At 40.1% G+C, this 20,801-nt stretch overlaps 1 protein-coding gene across 3 annotated transcripts in view; it reads right to left on the bottom strand.

Moving 5' to 3' along the window:
- Nucleotides 1-16,522: 16,522 nt before the first annotated feature.
- Nucleotides 16,523-20,801, bottom strand: part of LOC119648170 — a 298,653-nt gene continuing 294,374 nt past the window's right edge. For all 3 annotated transcript variants that reach the window (XM_038049749.1, XM_038049750.1, XM_038049751.1), the window contains one exon: nucleotides 16,523-20,674. The gene's annotated coding sequence lies outside the window, so the exon portion shown is untranslated. The remainder of the gene's footprint in view (nucleotides 20,675-20,801) is intronic.

Genomic DNA, 20,801 nt, shown 5'->3' with positions numbered 1-20,801 from the left:
TTAGCGAATCTTCTTATGTAAATTGAATATTGCTCTTAACTCTTGGCATGCTTGCTGCCTTTTGAGCAGGACATGGTAGTTTTGACAAATTTTTGGGTTCTTTTTTCACGCTGCTTGCATCCTTCGATATCTGGAAGGTAGTGGCTTAGTACTTGCGTGGCAGCCAGTAGCAGATTAACCCAAGGGATTCTTTGCTTTAACCTTGTTTAGTAAATGTTAGGATCTATGTGCCCAGGAGTATCATTGGCAACGAAGCCCCATTAGTGGTTACTTGGTACTATGAGTGCAACGCGCTCCCTAAATCTCTAATTAAAATTGCTTATTTGCAACTGGTTCCCTTTTGAAATTTTTGTGATGCTTGTGATTCATGTTTCACTCTCAAGTAAAGTAATTGTGGACTAAATACATGCAACTGTATTTTAAAACTTGTTAGAAGAATTAGATCAAACTTGCATTGACTAGTATGCATCGGGGTTCATATTGAGCGTAAACCAGTTCCTCAGCGATCTTAGTAGCGGGATCTGTACGTGAATTATGCCTAGACTTTCAGCAGTTTTCACTGAATCTCCGTTTGCAAAGGTTCTCTTATCTCAAAGGTTCTAACCGCGTTTGCACTCGTTGATATCTATTAGTTTTCTCTATTTGATTGTGAGTCACAATGAAGTCAACATACCTCGCGTTACCACGGCATAAATGACAAATCAATTTATCATGAAATTTTTTAGTGCGGTTTTTTTCGGGAGTGCAAAAATGATATTGTTGTGCGGAATAATCTATCATTTCTCAGCATGGATCTATTGTCAGAAGCAAGTTTAGTGGTTGCAGAGCTAACTAAGTTGTGACGTGTTTGAAAGGCTAGATATGCAGTACAGCTACGTAGTCTGAGAGTCGGGCAGAGTTCATCGTCATCGTCACAGGCAAGTGCAACAAATACGAATATTATATCTTATGAATTATTGTCATCATAGCATAAACGAAATTTCCGCGGAATCGCTCTACTTTCTCATTTGTAAATTACAAAGGACTTAGACCCTTTTGATGGGTTGGAACTGTGCATCTTCAAGGTTAAAATTGAAGTAGTATTTAGGCGCCTCTTGTCGCTGTAAAAGCAAATAGCTCTAGAATAGATGAAAAAACATCCCAAATGCCTCACTGATATAGGACATGTTGGTTTCCGTTCCAGATTCCAGCAACATCTTGTGAATCTCAGATGAATGTGTGAGTTTCAATTATCCTTTCTGATTTCTATTAATTTCGAGAGTGATTTCGATAGTGTGCATTTAGATGCTCTGCACAAAATTAGTATTCGTAACAAGCTTATAGTCAGTATCAGGGTAACATATTAGGGGAACATATCAGGAAAACGTCGGGTACAATACAGGATTAAAATTACAAAGTAATTCCGAGTTCAAAGCAGAGCACATTCACGTCTTATTCTATTATTGACGCATTTCATGCATTTGTAAAATGTCTGGAAATTGTGGAAAAGGTACAAAGACATGACGACAGATGGTAAAATGCTAGTTTATGGATGAAGTGATAATTAGGGTGTTCTTCCGGTTGGGGGGTGTGAACCTCCTTAATAGAAGACTCCCACAAATGTTAAGTATAGCATCATCAACATCATCATCAACAGCGCAACAACCGATATCCGGTCTAGGCCTGCCTTAATAAGGAACTCCATACATCCCGGTTTTGTGCCGAGGTCCACCAATTTGATATCCCTAAAAGCTGTCTGGCGTCCTGACCTACGCATCGCTCCATCTTAGGCAGGGTCTGCCTCGTCTTCTTTTTCTACCATAGATATTGCCCTTATAGACTTTTCGGGTGGGATCATCCTCATCCATACGGATTAAGTTACCCGCCCACCGTAACATATTGAGCCGGATTTTATCCACAACCTGACGGTTATGGTATCGCTTATAGATTTCGTCGTTATGTAGGCTACGGAATCGTCCATCCTAACGTAGGGGGCCAAAAATTCTTCTTAGGATTCTTCTCACGAACGCGGCCAAGAGTTTGCAATTCTTCTTGGTAAGAAACCAAGTCTCCGAGGAATGTATGAGCTTTGCCCCTATGGTGAGGCGTTTCGTCGGAACAGCTTTTGTAAGCTGAAATAGGCGCTGTTGGCTGACAACAACCTTGCGCGGATTTCATCATCGTAGCTGTTATCAGTTGTGATTTTCATCCCTAAATAGGAGAAATTATCAACGGTCTCAACGTTGTATTCTTCTATCCTTATTTTTCCTGTTTGACCAGTGCGGTTTGATGTTGTTGGTTGGATGGTTTTCGGTGCTGACGTTACCACCATATATTTTGTCTTGCCTTCATTGATGTGCAGCCCAAGATCTCGCGCCGCCTGCTCGATCTGAATGAGGGTAGTTTGTAAGTCTCGGGTGGTTCTTCCCATGATGTCGATATCGTCAGCATAGGCCAATAGTTGGGTAGACTTAAAGGGGATCGTACCTCTTGCATTTACCTCAGCATCACGGATCACTTTCTCGAGGTCCAGGTTATAGAGGACGCATGGTAGGGCATCTCTTAGTCGAAAACCGTGGTTGATGTCGAATGGTCTTGAGAGTGATGCTGCTGCTTTTATCTGGCTTCGCATATTGGTAAGTATAGCATGCTGATTGCAAAAATGTATGTGGTGTGTGGAGACTCGAGATGAAATAACGGTACAAAGTTTTGGGAGAAAACGCGTTTTTGCATGTAACTTCATAACGGTAAATTCAGCATATATATGCACCTTAAAAATACCTATTGTTTGACACAATCCTCGTCTGAATATAGTATTGCATGAGGATATAAAGGACGTTTTCCGGTTTTTTTCCATTTACCGTTACAGTTGATTAATGCTTCATTCTACATCCTTAAAAGTTTGTGAGTACTAACGCACCCTTACAGGCTCCCAAAATTTTTTCGTGTTATGTCCTTGTTTAAGGCCTTAGTGACCGTGAAAAGTTATCCAAAGAAAAAAAATTTTTTCCTAGCCTGTAAAACGAGAATCACAAATTTCCTTGAATATCTTACATGCAAAAGGGGGGTGTAATTTTTTTTCACTGAATATAGCCATGTTGGGTATCAGATGAAATTTCTCGATTAGCACTTTTCGATTGCAGTCTTAGTTTTGACATTTGTTGAAGACTTGAAGCAAGAGGGGTTGAAGGTAACGATTTCTTTAACGGACCCATTTTCAGTAACTAGCCAGCCGAAAAATCTGAAAATACTCCCCATATCGATATCTACTCAAATTAAGTTAATAATGGTATGTTACTATACCTTCGACACCGAGGCTGTGCACGAGTACTTCGAAGGAGATAGCTGCAGCGGCCTCTGGGAGGCATCAGTTTTAATTAGGATGCACATGCATGGGTCGAGATCTCTGAGCAAATCATCGATGATTTCCGTTTGGTTAGCGATGGCTTCAGCTTTCGTAATGCGATTTGTTGGAGGTCAGGTAAGATGAGAGATTTGCGATAAAGAAGGCTATGCTATCTTTCAAGCATCCCTTTGGACTGCGAGTGGTAAGCAATTGTCCGGGTGCGTTTGCCTAACTGCGAGAAAAGGAGAACTCGAAATGCACTCCCTAGTCGGTGATTATAATTGCCGGCACACTGAAGGGTGGAATAGGCTCTCAACAGAGAGCCTTGCCAGAAGATTGTGCGGAAGTATATTTGAGGGCTATCGCCTCAGGCCACCGCCTGAATCTATCGAATGATTGTGAGGCAATACTTGAAAGGGCCGATTATGTCGAGATAGATTGTGCGGAAGTGCTTACCGAGGGAAAACTGACGTGCCTCTTTCGTTACATGGATTGTAGTTTGCACTTCTGGCATGCGATGCATTGTCTGGCCCAAGAATTAATGTCGTTGTTCATGGACGGCCAACATTATTTTACGGTGAACAATTGATTCGTTCTCCGGAAGCCTGGGTGCGCCAGATCGTGAACGGGGTGAAATACGGCCTTTCGGAAATCGACCGAAATGCATGGCCTTGGTTCCCTGTTTTCGGTCTGGTAGTGTATGCTAGACATTGAGCTGAAGATATTAAACTCCCTAAATATGACGGCGCGATGGTTAAGGGGGTAGTGTGTCAGCCTCCCAATCTTGCTGCTCTGATTCCGAATCCCAGTCGTCATGGGTGTCTGTGTTCGTCTTGTGTTTGTCTCGCTGCTATGAGCTTATCACTTGCACAACGTTTCAAAGCCAAGTTGAATGGCTTATAGTTCGTAAACACTGTAAACGTCCTGCCTTCAAGGAATACCAAAAGTGTTTAATTTCGATCAGCCAGGAGTCTTTGATCTTCGGCGCAGACAAGTATGTGTTAAGGATCGATAGATGGTAGGCTGCTTTGGGGAAGAAACAACGGTAGAAGTTTAACATGCCTAAGAACCTTTTCATATGCTTAACTGTTTTTGGAAGCGGGAAGACCGAAATCATTTGCACATTGACTGGTTCCGCGTGGATGCCTCCAAAGGTATCAGGTGGCCGAGGAATATTATATGCGGTTGTAAGAATTTGCATTCTTCAACTTTGAGTAGTAGACTGGCTTAAAGGAGACGTTGAAGGATTTACTCGAGGTGCTCTAAGTATTCGTATGCAGACGACTCGAGGAGTCCGAAAAGTGAGAATATAGGCCTCTTTGAAATATTTTCGTGAGCTTTAGGTATTTTTTGCTATGTGTTGACTAAGTTCAAGGTAAAGGAAATACAGTAGACAGCCATAGAGCGCGTAAAGTCGTAGATCAGCGGATCATGATATCGGTCCGAAATTGTCTGGGTATTTAAGTCGCCACAAGGTCTCCATTAGGCATTGGGTTTCGGTCAGGGACCATGTGAAGTTGAGAACAATAACAGCTGCCTGGCCTGCATATACAGCGGGGTTCTCCGGTGGTATAGATCGCACCTTCGAGAAGCTATTAGTGTTGATAGGATGCTGAACATTATGCTTAACTAGCTCAAAGAGATTTCCCTTGGTGTTGATGTTGCGGTAATTTTCAAGAAGTGCCGAATACATGGGTCGGCAACATCTTGAAAAACGATGGGAAGAGTGTTGGGCGTGCAGGTTGAGATTCGCCTCTGGTGATTTAGAGGAGGAATGGGCGGGGGATTAATGAGGGATTTGTTATGTAGATCCATCAACAATTCATAATGGCACAGGTAGTCTGTGCCTAAGATGGTGTGGGGGCTAATATCCGCTTTGATGCAGCGCCAAGGAAATGCTTGGCGACCGCACTCAAGCTCTGGACAGAGTTAGCCATTACTTCAGTAGGTGGAAACCGATACTAGAAGCAAAGTCGATTGCAACTGCCTTGAAGACCGCGGGCAATATATTTTGGGATTCCAAAAGGATTGTGTTATTTAATTATCTTGAAAGAATAATTGCAGGCAAATATTACTGCATTTTTTTTGACCAAATGTATTTCAAAATTCGTGAGAAGAGGCGTGGATGAGGAAAAATCATCCTTCACCAGGATGGCACATCTGTTCACGAAGGGCGTTGCCAATTTGAAAACTGAAAGCTTTGGGGTATATCTCCACTGTTCTATTCTTTCATCTAAATTTGAAGAAATGTTTTTCTGATCTAAGGAGCTATGTATGGGGATGGAGAAAGCTATCTTGTTTGCGATTTGTGCTGGAATCTGAATGACTTTTAATAACCATCGCTACTACCTCAAAATAATTGCTTTTGCATGGCCCCACATACTTTCCGTAAAAGGGGGCCGTCGATGTGATGCGGTCTCATTCGGTTGGATGGGATAACGGATCGTGGGCTCCTTTGCTTAACATATATATATATATATATATATTGCTTGCTTTACATATAGTTAAAAAAGCCCACGAACCCTCTTCCCGCCCGCCCGCATTCTCTTTCAGCTTTTAAATCTTAAGCAGGCGAAGAAAACGTGTTTTGCATCTTCGGCTGCACCTTTACACGAAGGACGACGTCTAGGATAAGCCTGTGTGTCCACCGACCACTCCACCTGGTCCCATGCTGTTTGCCATGCAGCCAATGACCTCAACGCTCACTTTGCTTCTTTATGCTCGTTTCCTGATTCTCGTATAAACGACTTGCCTGATCGGTTAGAATATCATGGATCATTCCCGCAATCACTAATGCTGCCTCATAAAATGTTGTTTGGTAGATGCAACATGTTCGTAGATCGCTTAGCCGATATGCAGCTTGAAGCTATCTGCGATTTTCTCCGATTTTTATCGCCGACGCCCACACTGGTGCCGCGTATAAAAGGACAGAACTGATAACTCGCGATAAAAGTATTCGTCGGCTGTATTTCGTGCGACTACATTTGGAAGCATCCTTGTTAGTGTTGAGCTGATAGTCGCCGCTTTCTGCCCAACAAGCTTGAAGTGGGGTTTAAAGCTCAGATTGGAGTCGAATTTTACTCCCAGGTATTTCAGCGATGGCTAAAAACTAACGAAATGCGCCCCGATGCAAATTTCAACAGTTTTCTGCTTCCACCGTTTTGTCAAGAGCACCAACTCCGTGTTCTGTTTGACAAGCTCCAACCCGTGGTCTTTAAGCCAAGACTTGATCATCCGTGTAGTTTTGTTCGCATATATCTCTACTTCGTCGGGGTGATTGGATGCTATGATCACTCCAATCTCATCTGCGAATCCGACGACAATGAGTGCCATAGCAGAGGACCCAAAACAGACCCTTGTGGAACTCCTACCTCCTACCGGAAGCGAAACTACCTGTTTGATAAATAACCCCCAGTATCAATTAATGGATATAGCCGGTTATATATTAGCTGTTCGAGGATCTTGCCTATTGTATTGAGAAGTTTGTTAGGTCTATAGGATGTCGGTTCATAATCTGTTAGGAGTTTAAGGTCCCTTGGCTCTGCATGCAATCTAAATTTTATAGTGTAAGATAACTGCAATTAGGTGTTGGGCGCAGAATTGCTTTTAACAAATTAGATATCAGGATAGTAGCTCTCGGGGTTGGGAATCTTCCATTTTAAAAGATCCTAGCGTCTTTATCGAACGCTCTGATACCGTAAGTCAATCCTGCAACTTTGTGAGTTTTATTGTCAGTAGAAAGGGAGAGACTTTGATATGTTATCAATTTGGTAACTTGTATATTTTTTTGGCATAAGTGTTAGCTTATATGTGATAAAAACCGCTGTTACGTCCAATCTGGGTGACATGAACTTGCCCTCATCATCCGCCTAGAGTTCCACTTTGTTGTATTCGACTTCTCTGGGTAATGCCACGCCTGATGCTGGAGCAACGTCCATGTCCTAGAGGCGAAAGGGGCCCTTCAGTTGTAGCTGAAGTTTTCTTGCTGCTATGCTGGTGTCCAAGGAACAGGGAGAGAAGTTTTTTCGTCTCGGTTGATGCAGCAAATTATTCTTAATAAAACACATTGCTTAGTATAATTTTCATATCTCTTTATTTTATATTTCATCAGTTTTCCTTTTGTCGTTATTTAGTAATAATTTTACATTTAACAGCAATTAACACAAAGCTAAGCATTTTCATTTTATAATAATTTCTTATTTCTCCATTTTCTGTCTTATTTTCATTCCTATTTGCCATTTTTCATGATATTTTTGCTGTCCATCGTTTGTATCTTTTTTTATTTCACACAGCGAAATGTTTTCAGTGTGTTGAGTGAGTTTTTCAATAATACTCTTCTGTAGTTTATTAGTAAAAACACTCTTCACGTTTCTTAGTAGAACATTACATGATAATCCCACGTCCTCCTTCCATAGTAGTGTGACATCTATATATATTTCAAATTTTATTTAATTTCATAGCTGGTATAGTACCCTACCGTGTACGCATATGTGTGTGTGTCAAGTGTATTTTTATTTTAATCTTTTCCACGTTCATTCAGTTTGCTATTGATTTTTTTTTTATTATGTATGAGTTTTCTTGCTTGATTTTTTTAGTTTTATGATAGCTCTAAGTTGGAGTTTGTAATAAATAGATAGAAATAAAGTGCATAAATTGTGGAAAATCATAAAACTATTAAAATAATTAGAAAAAATCTCGTTATAAAAATCAGATGAACCTGGAAAGGAAACTGTTTCATGAAATGTGAATAATAGTCGCCGTTGGCTAGTACGTCAATGAAAGATAGAAGAAAGGTTTAACACTACTTTGACTACGAACTCAAATCATCAGCTAAGGTTAGTTTCCATTCCCACAACTAAATATTTCCTATTACTTTATCTTCAATTTTAAATTTAATTTTCATTCACTAAAATCTCGCTAATTTATTATCTCATAATACAAAAAGTCTTATTTGTATGTATGTAGACATCTCATCATCATCTAGGTTTTATCTTTGATATTTCTTCTATTAGTTTATAGATAATACTAAAAATATCGGTTTTTGTCTAGAATTTTTATCATCTAAGAAGGAATGGTTTTAACTTCACAATTTCTTATTCGTAAAAAAACATTCCAGAACACAAGCTCTCTGGTTTCGGTTTTAATTTTAAATATGTTTCGTTTGGTGTAGATGCAAGTATAAATCGATTGTTTTGGGGGTTGTAAAAGTGTGTTCAGGCAGCACCCAAAGAGTACCAGTATCAGACTTGAGCCTTTCGGCCGACCGGAAAACTGTGGTCCTTGAGGTGCTACCTAGACATATTTTCCTTAGACTTTGCATGGCTCAGCGCCGCTGCCTCTATATTATGGAAAACTTTCTTCGAAGACCTTAAGAATTTATGCTTTGCTTTCAGCTCTTGAGTAGAAGTCTATTGAAAGGATCTAATATGGTAGAGTATATGATTTAGTGAAGACTATTGTTGATTCGATAGAAAACGGCGGGAGGTATTCTGTTTTAAAGGTTTCGTATATTCCTAAATTTCGAATTTTCTAGTTTTTCGTTTCAAGTTTTAGCTTCAAAGTTTACCTCGATCTAGAATTTTGCTCTTCGTGTTACTGTATGCATACTTTTATCTTACATTTCTTGTATTACTTCATATAATTAATTTTCATATGCTTCCTTCAATGGTTTACTTGTAAATTTATGTAATTGCAAATTTTGGTACGACTTTCTTTTATAGTTTACTTACAAAGTTATAAATTGACCAATTATTACGAAATTTCACCAAACTTGACTCTCTGCAGGTGTAAATATTCTCACCTGCAAACCGCAATTGCTATCATGCGACCATCCATTTTTCCCAAGTCTTGTTGCTGATTAGAAAAGTTTAAATTTAGAAAAATTCTTATTCTTAGTAGGTATGTATTGTCACAAACTTCTCTATATTACTTTTGTCGGTTATGAGGAGTGAAACGAAATGGTAGATGAATTTGATTAAATTAACGGAATTTATGGTCCAGTTGCAATAAAAATTAAGATTACTGAGATTTGTGAACGAGGGCTTGTATGGGTTAAAAATTTTTAAAAGGACAATTTCAGGAAGAGTTTTCCAGGGTGACAACAAAAACTTCCTGTATTACTCACACATCATTTTGAAAAAAATGACCAGGATTAGACCGTATGGGCTAGGCCAACTGCGAGATCTTAACGATAGAGATGCATGGAAGCCTAGTGACACATATCCTTCCGTGGCTACAATTTGCTGTTCCTAGGGCCTAATTGAGGTCATCTTACAATACCAAGTGAAAATCAAAACAAAAAACGCGGTAGTTGCCTCTTATACCTAACCAGTGATTCTGGATATCTTCTGTCGACCAATGAACTGATGGATCTCGTAACGTACACAGAATCAAGTGGTTTCAACTGTTAACATAATTTGATGTGGACGCTTAACATATTTATGGAAGAGTAGTAAATGTATTCCAAGAGGATAGAAGCTGTTAATTTCATCACTTCAGCTGATATCATTATTGCGGGAGTAGGCTGTGTCTCTATATTCGTGGAGCCTAAAGGAAGTGAAGTAATTGATCTAACAATCCACACATCAAAGATGTTAGAGTTGATTGAAGACTGGTGGGTGCTAGACCAAGCCTTGCTGTCAGTCCACCGCTACTTAGAATTCGGTCAGACTATTGCCGCCGAACAAATAGTAATACAAAAATGGATTCCTTGGAAACAGATTGAGCAAAATTCGGTGAACCTCTTAGGAATAAAGTAGAACTCCCCAGGCCCCTAAAGTATTTAGCTAAAAACTATCGCTAAGATTCGAATGCTTCCTACAGAGTATTGCTAACACTCGACATACCAGAGTCACGCCTGGTTGGTTAGGCAGACGACATTGCGGCACTTGTTGCTGGACGCATTGTTGAACAGGCGCAGAGCAGACCTCGCATATTAATGCGACGGGAAAGCGGATGGATGACTTCTCATGGTTTCAGCCTTGCACTGAAAAAAACCCAAAGTAGTGATCTTGACTAGAAAGAAAATCCCGTCCCTGCGTCCCATATCAATCAACGAGTTGACTACAGATTCAAAAGCAGCTGTTGAATAATGCGCGACTCGAAGATGAGCTTCTTCAAGTAAATCAAAGTAGTAGCGGACAGAGCTGCAGTTGGAGTTGGCCTTGAGTCGGTTAATGTTGAATATTAGGGGCCCTATAGATACTAGGAGACTTCTTATAGGAGCAATGCAGTTCGTTCTGCTCTATGGCTGTTGCGTCGACTAGCAGATGAATCCTAAACGCCTTGCTCAAGTGCAGAGACGGAGAGCTTTGTGAGTGGCGTCTACTTACCGCAATATCTGAGAACCGGACCGATCACCATCGGGGGGTAATCTCCGTTGCCTTCCTTACTAAGGAGCGTAAACCTTTTTACAACTGCAAGGGCGAAAATTTAATAGAGGTGGGTGGTGGTGGGTTGTGGGTGGTGAAGAACATCAACGCACACTTACCGACAATGTAGATCCTTGGCGAACTGAATGCATGGTGAGACTGATCACCGCCTTACTCAACTTTTAAGTGGGTTTGTCTTACCTGCACAAGATTGGGAAGGCGCGCACTCCTGATTGTATCTTCTGCAATGGAGTGGCGGACGACGCTGACACATCTTTTTCTCTTGTGAAAGGTGGAACCCAACTACTGGCCTATGCTGACGATATCGACATCATGGGAAGAACCACCCGAGACGTTCAAACTGCCTTCATCCAGATCGAGCAGGCGGCGCGAGATCTTGGGCTGCACATCAATGAAGGCAAGACAAAATACATGGTGGCAACGTCAGCACCGAAGACGAATCAACCAACAACATCAAACCGCACTGGTCAAACACAAGCACGAACAAGAATAAGGATAGGGGAATACAACTTTGAGACCGTTGACAATTTCTCCTATCTAGGGTCGAAAATCACAACCGATAACAACTACGATGATGAAATCCGCGCACGGTTGTTGTCAGCCAACAGAGCCTACTTCAGCTTACAAAGACTGTTCCGCTCGAAACGTCTCACCATAGGGTCAAAGCTCTTACTGTACAAGACTATGATCTTGCCAGTCCTCATGTATTCCTCGGAAACTTGGGTTCTCAGCAAGAAAAATTGCGAACTCTTGGCCGCGTTCGAGAGAAGAATCCTCCGAAGAATTTTTGGCCCCCTACATGAGGATGGACGATTCCGTAGCCTACACAATGACGAAATCTATGAGCGATACCATGACCGTCCGGTTGTGGATAAAATCCGGCTCAATAGGTTACGGTGGGCGGGTCACTTAATCCGTATGGATGAAGATGATCCCACCCGGAAAGTCTATAAGGGCAATATCTATGGTAGGAAAAGAAGACGAGGCAGACCCTGCCTAAGATGGAGCGATGGCGTGGGCCAGGACGCCAGACAGCTTTTAGGGATATCGAATTGGTGGACCTCGGCGCAAAACCGGGATGTCTGGAGTTCCTTATTAAGGCAGGCCTAGACCGGATACCGGTTGTTGCGCCGTTGATGATGATGATGATGAAAGGTGGAACGGCTTTCACTAGAAGCTTTATGCATTATTCTTGGTAAGGTGTAGGGTAAGCTGGCCTTCATACCGAAACCCAAGGAATTTCAGACAGGTCAGCATAAAATCATTCTCGGAAAAATATCTGGAAAGCCGAGCACGAGAAGGCGCTAAAGTTACATTCGCTAAATTAAAGCCAATATGCTTAGCGGCGTGAAAAGTCATTTCAGTCTGCACTTCGTTCCTTGGTTTTTCAAGATATAGAATGCAACTCTAAAATATTCACATGATTATGCGCCTTTGCAAAAATATACCGATTTCGTGAAAGAGCATGGCGATGATGCTACTTTAGTTAAGTGGATCTATGCTATGTTTACGCAGAGATTACAGTAAGCAGTGTAGATGCACATCGTTCCCTGACAATTGAAGAAACAAAAGGCTACTTCCAAGGAATTGTGTTTTTGCTGAGTATTTTGATCGACTCGTCGCTCTGCAAACTGCAAAACCTATCAATTCACTCCCACCTTCTGCGTATGACAATGTGTACTAGCTGTTGATTGGGACCGCCTTTGATTTGATTGACAGTTGATGCCACAGGTATCAGATTTCAATAAATCCAAATAAAACCACAACGGTATTATTTACAAAAAGTAGAAATCCAAATGGTCTTTGCATCCCAAGGATGAGGGGAATAATCCTTCAGCTTTCCGAAGAAGTTATATATATTGTTGTTTTAGATAAAAAGCTTCTTTAAAATAAACATGCAGAGGCAAAGATGATACAATTCCTTACACCTTATGAGCTGTGTAGACGTATCTTTGACTCAACAAGGGTACTTAGGCTTCATATAGTAATGAAGATATTCGTTGCTACCATTAAGCCTGCCACCCACGTTCAGTTCTGCCTGTCAGTTACGCCTGAAGAGACCGGAAGACCGGTACGAAGAAAAAACTTTGCCGAACCAGAAGCATGCGGAGCGAGATATGTTGAGGTCTTCTACAGCAATTGCTCACAAACAGAACAAGATTTACAAGCTGGAATATACCTTTCGGATAAAAACGAGAAATGGGCATACAACGGTTTTTAAGCTGAGGTTTATGCAATCCTAAGAGCTACAACCTTGATGGTTAATGGGCTCTTGAACGACAGGTGAATCGCCATCTGCGGTGATAGTCTAACTGCCCTGAGGACGTTGCATAGTTGTTGATTGCCTCAAAAATCGTTGAGGAAAGAAGAAGCCATTCAAACTCAATATCTAAATTCAGTACGGTGGAACTACTCTAGTACCAGGCCCCTGCAGCGTACAGGGAAATGAAATCTTCAATGCCTTACCAAAGTAAGGCTCGATGTCACCCATACGGGGTCTGGAATCAGCAATTAAAGTACAGAAATCAGCATGCAGAGTATTAACTAATGCTACTATCAAAAACAAGGAGCAAGCTTCCCATAGGAACAAGGGCTAGAGTCTATATACTGCCAAACTTTTCCATTCAAAATAAAACAAATATACTGCCAAATTTATCCTGGAAGGAGGTATAGCAGTATTGTGACTGTCTAAAATTTTGAGCATACGTACAGAATAGGAATTTGACAAGATGATACGTACACATCCTGTAGCGAGGAGGGAAATACACAGATCATTTCTTATTTGAATGTCCAGCGTTTGGATGCATCAAATATCTGAGTTTTATTGCTGATGTACTCCAGCCGTGACAGGTAGCATCACATTCACAAATGGAAATCCTGCAATACATAGATGAATTTGAGGTATCCTGTTAGAGGTGGGGATCGAGTACAATAGTCTTCTAAGGACTGAGCACTCGTATGTAGACTATGCCTGTTCCCACCCCATACAAACCCATACACTCGCAGTCAACAGAAAGAAAAGTCTCATCCTTGAAACCCTAGAAAGAAGATTATATCATTCCCAAAAGGCTATATTCACAATGCAGCGCGAATGGAGAAAAAGGGGAATATGGATTAGTTGAAAATCATTATATTTCTGTAGAAAACATTCCGGGCTGAAAGAAATAAAGGGCTCATTGCATTTAAATCGTTCAATAGATACAACTCTGAGAGCACAAACGACGAATAGGTATCTTCGACTTGAAAATAAAAAATCTGACGGCCTATATTCCTAGGAGTGGCACGTGAAGGAGATCATTTTCCCAAATCGGGGAATCCAACCAATACGAAAAGTTTCTTTCTACTAAAAGGACTGGGAGAACTAACCGATCTGTTCGTGAGGGACAAGTACATATATTCTCAAGAAGCCACATTATCGTAGGCAGTGCGCTAGTCCACAAGCTCACTATGATAAAAGAAAATGCTAAACGTATCATCGGTGATCACTCCGAGGGGCGCAATAATCACTGTGGTGCGCCGTTTTGATACTACAAGATTCTAAAGCCATGACGACTGTGGAAAAAGCAAGAGGAGCAAAATCCAGCCGGTTTAGATCTTCAGGGGCAGCTTAGAGTGTAAACGAATGATAGCCCCTTGCCCATGCCCAACCAGAAATCGTTTTGAAGATTCCAAAGAATTATTTGCCTCCATACTTTCCATAATATCCGAGAAAGAATTTGGTATTGTCGGATTCATGAACATGGCAAGACTTTTCAACTATGCTTCATTCGCAGTTATTTGTTAGGGGCCAGGGATGAAAATTCAAATAGCTCAACAATCAAATATTGAAAAGTGAATTTTGACTCAAAAGTATCGTAGAAATATAATCACCACTCAACTAGCAGTAGGCTGCTCTAGTACTGCAAAACTGTAGTAGGGCAAATTTGGGGGATTTCTCTACAAAAGATCCTTCACCGGGACCTATCCTGCGTCTTCCAATTTGAATCGCTATCAGTCTTCTTTGGAATCCGTCGATAGCTTCTGATTTGATATTCGTTTTAGTCTAGATTATTCTCGGGCAATTTTAATGAATACTTGTAGTTGGTTGGTTCTTTTAACGAGTCACGTTTCCGATAGTCAAGCGACGTTAACAGTTCTAAACTGAAACATCATGTCATGTCATCTGGTGGTCAGCTGCGGCTAACACTACAGAAAGAAGCCACCTAGACGTTTTCCTGAGACAGTCGATCATCAACACCAGTGAAGGAGCTAACAAATTTGTTTCCCTCCCTCCCTACTGTTACGAGTCTTTTGATGGGCGAGGTCACGTGGTCATTTAGGATATTTGGAACTTCTGCTGACGGGTGAACATATTGAACGAAAGTAAGGTCTTACTGCCACTGAAGCTCGCCTTTGGAAGCGGTTGGCTTAGTAGGTGATTGTCAGTTTCGAATCCCATGGGACTCAATTTATAGGAGTAGGGTAGAGTGGTAAACCACTGATATGGGTGCCCGCTTTTCTACTTTTAGATCTATTAATGGATATTAGGTAAGAATTCTTCAGAAGCCCTTCCTATCTCCGCACCTTCCAGAATGGGGGCACGGAGATTCCCTGTAACATTCCTTGCTATTCATGGTCGCTATCGCCACTGTACGGAAAAAGTAGAAAAATCTTTCATTTCATTTCTTCAAGCAAAAATCAGTAGACCTCTGCCCTTGCCCTTGTAAATAGTTATGATGGATGGAAGAATAGTTTGCTTCCTTTGCTGGGGCTTACAAAATTCTAAACATGTAAAATTTAGTTATCCACGACTTACGTATTCAATCAAGCTTCGAAAAATTTCCAAGCGCAATCGAATCATTCTGATAAAATCCCATTTTCGTAGTACTGGTAAAGATGGCTGATGAAACTCAGTATCATCTCACTGATCGCAGGATTCATTTCATTAACGTCTATGATCCATAGGTACGTCCGATGTATCGAGAAAAACGCTTTGTGGCAACTACTTCATACAAAGACCGGCAACCATCCTGCTGACGACTATGTTGTCATTGCGAGTAATCACAATGGCCATTTCGGCTGAAAGGCAAGCTACAACCGATAGCAGGCATGTACAGATTTTAGCGACTGCTAAGCGTCGAAAAAACGTAGCCTCGAACTAAGAATTCGACGCAACTCTTGTGGGCGTACAGCTACGCCTGGATCTGAATAAATAATTGTTTAACAACTGAATTCGGTGAAACAAGTGCTATTACTGTCAAAGACAGCAAACTGCCGCGATCTTAGCGATTTAAGTAACAAAGACCAGTTGCCATGGTATACTGTACTATGAATTTGCTTCACGTAACAGGGCTAGCTGGATGAAGTGGCGCTTCGCTACTGGTGTCCTTTGCGACGTATTAACCTCTCAAATCCAAGTCGATTACAATGTCGCCTACTTTGTCATCTTCCATTTGTCGGAGTGTTTGTAGGTTACCAGAAACAATGAACGCCACTTCACGATAATAGAGATGACGGATTTCGAAGAAGGAGTAGATACCAATGTCATACAGGACTTATCACGCGTATATGAAATGTAAATCGGTAGAAGCAAGCCATTACGCAGTGAATTCCGTAATTGAAATATCCTGTCCCCCGATCGACTGGTCGTAGATTTGTCTTGGAAGGCGCTGTTAAATGGTCAGTACTGTGTAGTAGAGATGCTAAACGTCAGAAGCGGATAAGTTAAGTTGGATTAAGGATCTTGGTTATAATGGTATTGATCGGTTCCGTAACAAGGCGTTGAAAACGGCGATGATAAGTAGTAGAACGGCATCTAGCATGTTTACACAAGCATTCATAGACTGCTAAAAGCATTCCCCGTAGAGCTGGGTAAGCCGCAACTAGTATCCTATAGACCTATATGTCATCTTCGGTAAGGTTCTCGAGTGGATAATCTATAATCGGGTCTATCTAACAAATTATAGCACCAGTTATAGTTAATTATTAAATAGACAGTTTGGCTTCCAGAAGGCGTGGTCACGGAAAGCTTTTCATGAAGTGGTGATACTTGACATCGGGATAGCATTCAATTCTCCGTGATGGAACCGTACCAGTGTACCAGTAATGTTTTTTTTATACGAGCGAGACTATCTGAGCGATCAAGTAATGACTAGAAGATTTCGGGCTGACACTTGAACATAAAACTGGGTTGGTATTTTTTGCAAAGCGCCATACGGTTCAAATATGCATTAAAGTACATAATGTTCGCTCTCAGCTATCACTGGAATGCCTGCGAGTAACTTCCGATTCGAAGCTGAAGTTCAACCCTTTTCCAAAGCCTATTGTACAGAAAGAAGTTACCGTCAGCATAATATTAGCAATAGCGCTTCCAAATATAAATGGCAAAAAACACAGCTACTGCTTACTTCTGTCCCGAGTTGTCAGCTCTATCGTCTTCTATGCGGCATCAGTGTGGTCTTCAGCGCTAGATATCTTAAAAAATCACCGAGGGCTTCCAGTTGCACATAGGCTAAGCGCTTTCCGAATATGTTGCACCTACCAGAAAATTTCGTATTAGGCAACATGTGTAATTGCAGATGTAGCCCCGGTGCAGCCCAAGCTGATAAAGCGGGGCGAATGACCACAGGAAGGATGGCCGATACACAACACAGGTTTTTCCCGAACATTAGTATGTAGATTATGTAATACCACAGCGAGACGAATTATGATTTGACTCAGTTCCTAAGTGGACACGGTGGGTACAGGAAATACCTCTATAGGTCCAGCTTGGATGAATCACCAGATTGTCCTATGGGTGAAAGTACAGCCGAAGATGCAGAACACTTTTTTCCACTTGGTACGGGTGCATGATGGAATCGGATACAGGGTGGAACGTAGTATTTGCAATGGTAAAACAGATCCACCAGTGAGTAAATGAAGCAGAGGCGGAACATCGTGCATCTGGGGTGAACAGTTAATAAGTTAACAGTCCCGCAAACAGTATCAGAACGGTGGTCCCGTGGAGACATGGGAGGCTTTAGTCCTGAGTCTGAGTCCCCTGAGCCAAAAAAGGGATAGGCATTGTGTGTCATTGCAGGCATGCATCATTCTCTACTGGCTTTTGCCAGAAAAAGATGACTGCGGAAGAGGGGACTGCAAGTCTTCCGAAGAGCCACCAGAAGGGAACTGTATAGAAAATGGCAGCAACCGTGGAATGATTCCGACAACAGCCACTTGATCCATACCCTGGTCCCGTATATTAAGCAATAGGACGAGCGAAGGCACGTCGTATTGGATTACGACCTGGTAAAGTTTCGTGTAATGAGTGAGCACTATCGTTATAGGAAGTATTCTTCACGATTTTGATTGGACGAGCCACCCAACTGTCTTGAATGCGGCGTTATGCCCAAGGACATGAAGAACATCATGCTCCATTGTTCTAGCTTCATAGAGAATCGAAGAAAGCTGAACGACGTTCTCAACGCAGTATTCACCATCCAAAAGAAACTCGAAGATCTGCAACGAGCCTGAAAAGAAAGTCGGACGCATTATCTAAACGTTAATATAGACCAGAGTGCTCGTCCAGAAGTAATACTTGACGGTTTTAGTGAATGCGAATTCCACACTCGCAAAATGTCTAAGAGCCCATTTTTATAAGGTGAAGATACTAGTGGGTGTTAACATGAACAGCCATTTGAAGTCATGGCCATCAGGGGATCAAGGAGCGACCTTGTACGCTAGCGGATTCATTATAAGTTCTTCTTCAGCCTTCTTAGATATAAAAATCTATTTTAGAGAGTGAATTTTTAATTCTATTGATTAAAACAGAGATCTGTTGGGGAGCTATGTCCTGGATCCTGATTCACTCAAAATGGCTAAAGTCATAAAGTTTGAGATTTCCGGCTCTCCAAGTAAAATTTATTATATATTTTGAAATAGATTGTCTTTGAATCTGAAGAAAAAACCCTTGAAGCCTCGTTCAAATAACTAAAAAAAGAACAATAAAGACTTAGGACTCCCTCAATCCTTAGACAATAAAAAATAAAACCTGATTTAATGCACTAAAACAATAGGATTAGATGCCAAATTGAAATACTGAAATGAAATGTTTATTCATGTGAATGGAATGACCAAGATGAAAACTGATATGCTTCCGTTAATTTCCCGCTGCCAATAATTAGAAGTGGTAATTGAAACGTGTGCTAACTCCCCTTTCGAAATATATTCCCCCAAACATTATCTTACATGTTAGTAAATATATTCCTTCCACTTCAATCTTTTTATCCATATCTAAAAATATGTGTTTTTTTTTGTTTTATTTGAATTTCAATTTCTTATTCAGATTAATTTTCTTGAAAGGTATTCTCACATTTTCACAATTTTTCTTTTTTCAGTTTTAATTTGTTATTACAGTAACGCGTAATTTGTATTTTTCAAAAAGTTTCTCCATAGATATTGTGGTTGCTAACGTTTTTTAGCTCTTTAATAAATATACGTTTTGTTAATAAGTTTTAACAGATATTCTTTGCGAGAGAGAGATACAAATGGGAAATATTGTCATTTGATATCTTTTGCATTTTTACATATATAACTTAGTGTAAGTATACGCTTTAATTCTATAAATAAAAAACAACAAATTCGCTGATATTACTCCAAAAATAGCGCAATTGATAGATTTCAAATTTTCTTAACCCTATTACAATGCAATGTCCTATTAACACTTATTAGCTCACATTGAAATAAAAATGTCCAAAAGTTTGATTTCATTTTGAGTATAATCAATCTAAAGTAAATGCAATTTATAAAAAAAGTTGACTACTTTCCACAGTAAATAATTATAGAAATATTCGATTCATCGATTATGTGTTGGTGACTGATATAATTCATATGTTGACTTGCTTATTCCTTTGTGTGTTCGCTTACTTGCTGCGTTATTTAAAAACAATCGTTGAATATGTTTCACAAGATATGTTAGAGTGTTAATATGCATTTGCTTTTGGTTTTGATATTGACTGGTTTCAGTAACTTCTCCTCGATTATGTTGTTTGTTGCTATTGCTGGAAGTGTGGATCTTCAAGCTGGAAGGAGTTTCCGATCACGCCTTCGAAAAGCATTCTAACAAAACTATCTCCGCTCATGAGACCTCTACTTTTACCACTGACAAAAAGTTGTCAGCGATCAAAAAGGATGCCTTTCTCGGATTTAATTTTAAACAATGAAATTCAAATTGCAACCCAGCTTACTCCTTCCAGCACTATCCTTTTACTGGAAAAATGTAAATATGGTATTTAATCTAAATCTCTCTAAAAATCATGTGCAATTACTACTGTAACTTCTTCTTGGTTTCCTCATAATGTATCTTTACTGGCAAACTTAATACAGTTGTAAAAAGTCAAATCAATGAATATGTACTAATAGTCGTCAAGTTAGAAAATTCGCTACACAATCTTATCTTTTCACCATAAGTTATTTTCATAATTCAATTATCGTTTTAGATTTTGTGATTTATAATATATTCATATATACTTTCTCGCTTGCTCTATACATAGGTAGGTATTTTTGTTATATTTTTGCGACTATAATTATTACCTAATTATTTTCGTTAATTTAATTCAGTTATTTTTTGGTCGTATAGTTTTTGTATTTTTTTTTCTTGATATTTCATTTTTATTATTGTTACATCCATTACACAGTTACTGGCCTAATAGTATTTCTAAGCTATTTTAGTGGTTTCTTTTGACTTACACATTCGTTAGCCCTCATTCGGTAATTTATTATTTTTTTATATTTTTTTCAATATATAAAACAATCATTTATTTATTCATTTAATATGCTAATATTTATATAATTATAATTTTCATTATTCTCTTTTTTGAATTAGAAATGTTTAATATTTACAATAAAAGATGGTTATCCGATTACCATCCAGTAGGAGATCTGGGTACACAATAATCTCCCAATTAATACACCCTGCGTGGTGATGTCCACAGCTGCAGTCCTAAAATGAGAGTTACAAATTAATTGCGTACTCAAAAAGAGTTCAATTAAGGGGAGGTAGGATCAATGCTTTGAAAACCTGTTTTTACTTTTGTTAACTTGATGGGGTTAGAATATAAAGTGCGTTT

This window comes from Hermetia illucens, chromosome 2, assembly GCF_905115235.1.
Source record: "Hermetia illucens chromosome 2, iHerIll2.2.curated.20191125, whole genome shotgun sequence".
In the NCBI taxonomy this organism is placed as follows: domain Eukaryota; kingdom Metazoa; phylum Arthropoda; class Insecta; order Diptera; family Stratiomyidae; genus Hermetia; species Hermetia illucens.
Note: the sequence above shows the minus strand (reverse complement) of the source record. Positions and strands in the feature narration are given on the sequence as shown.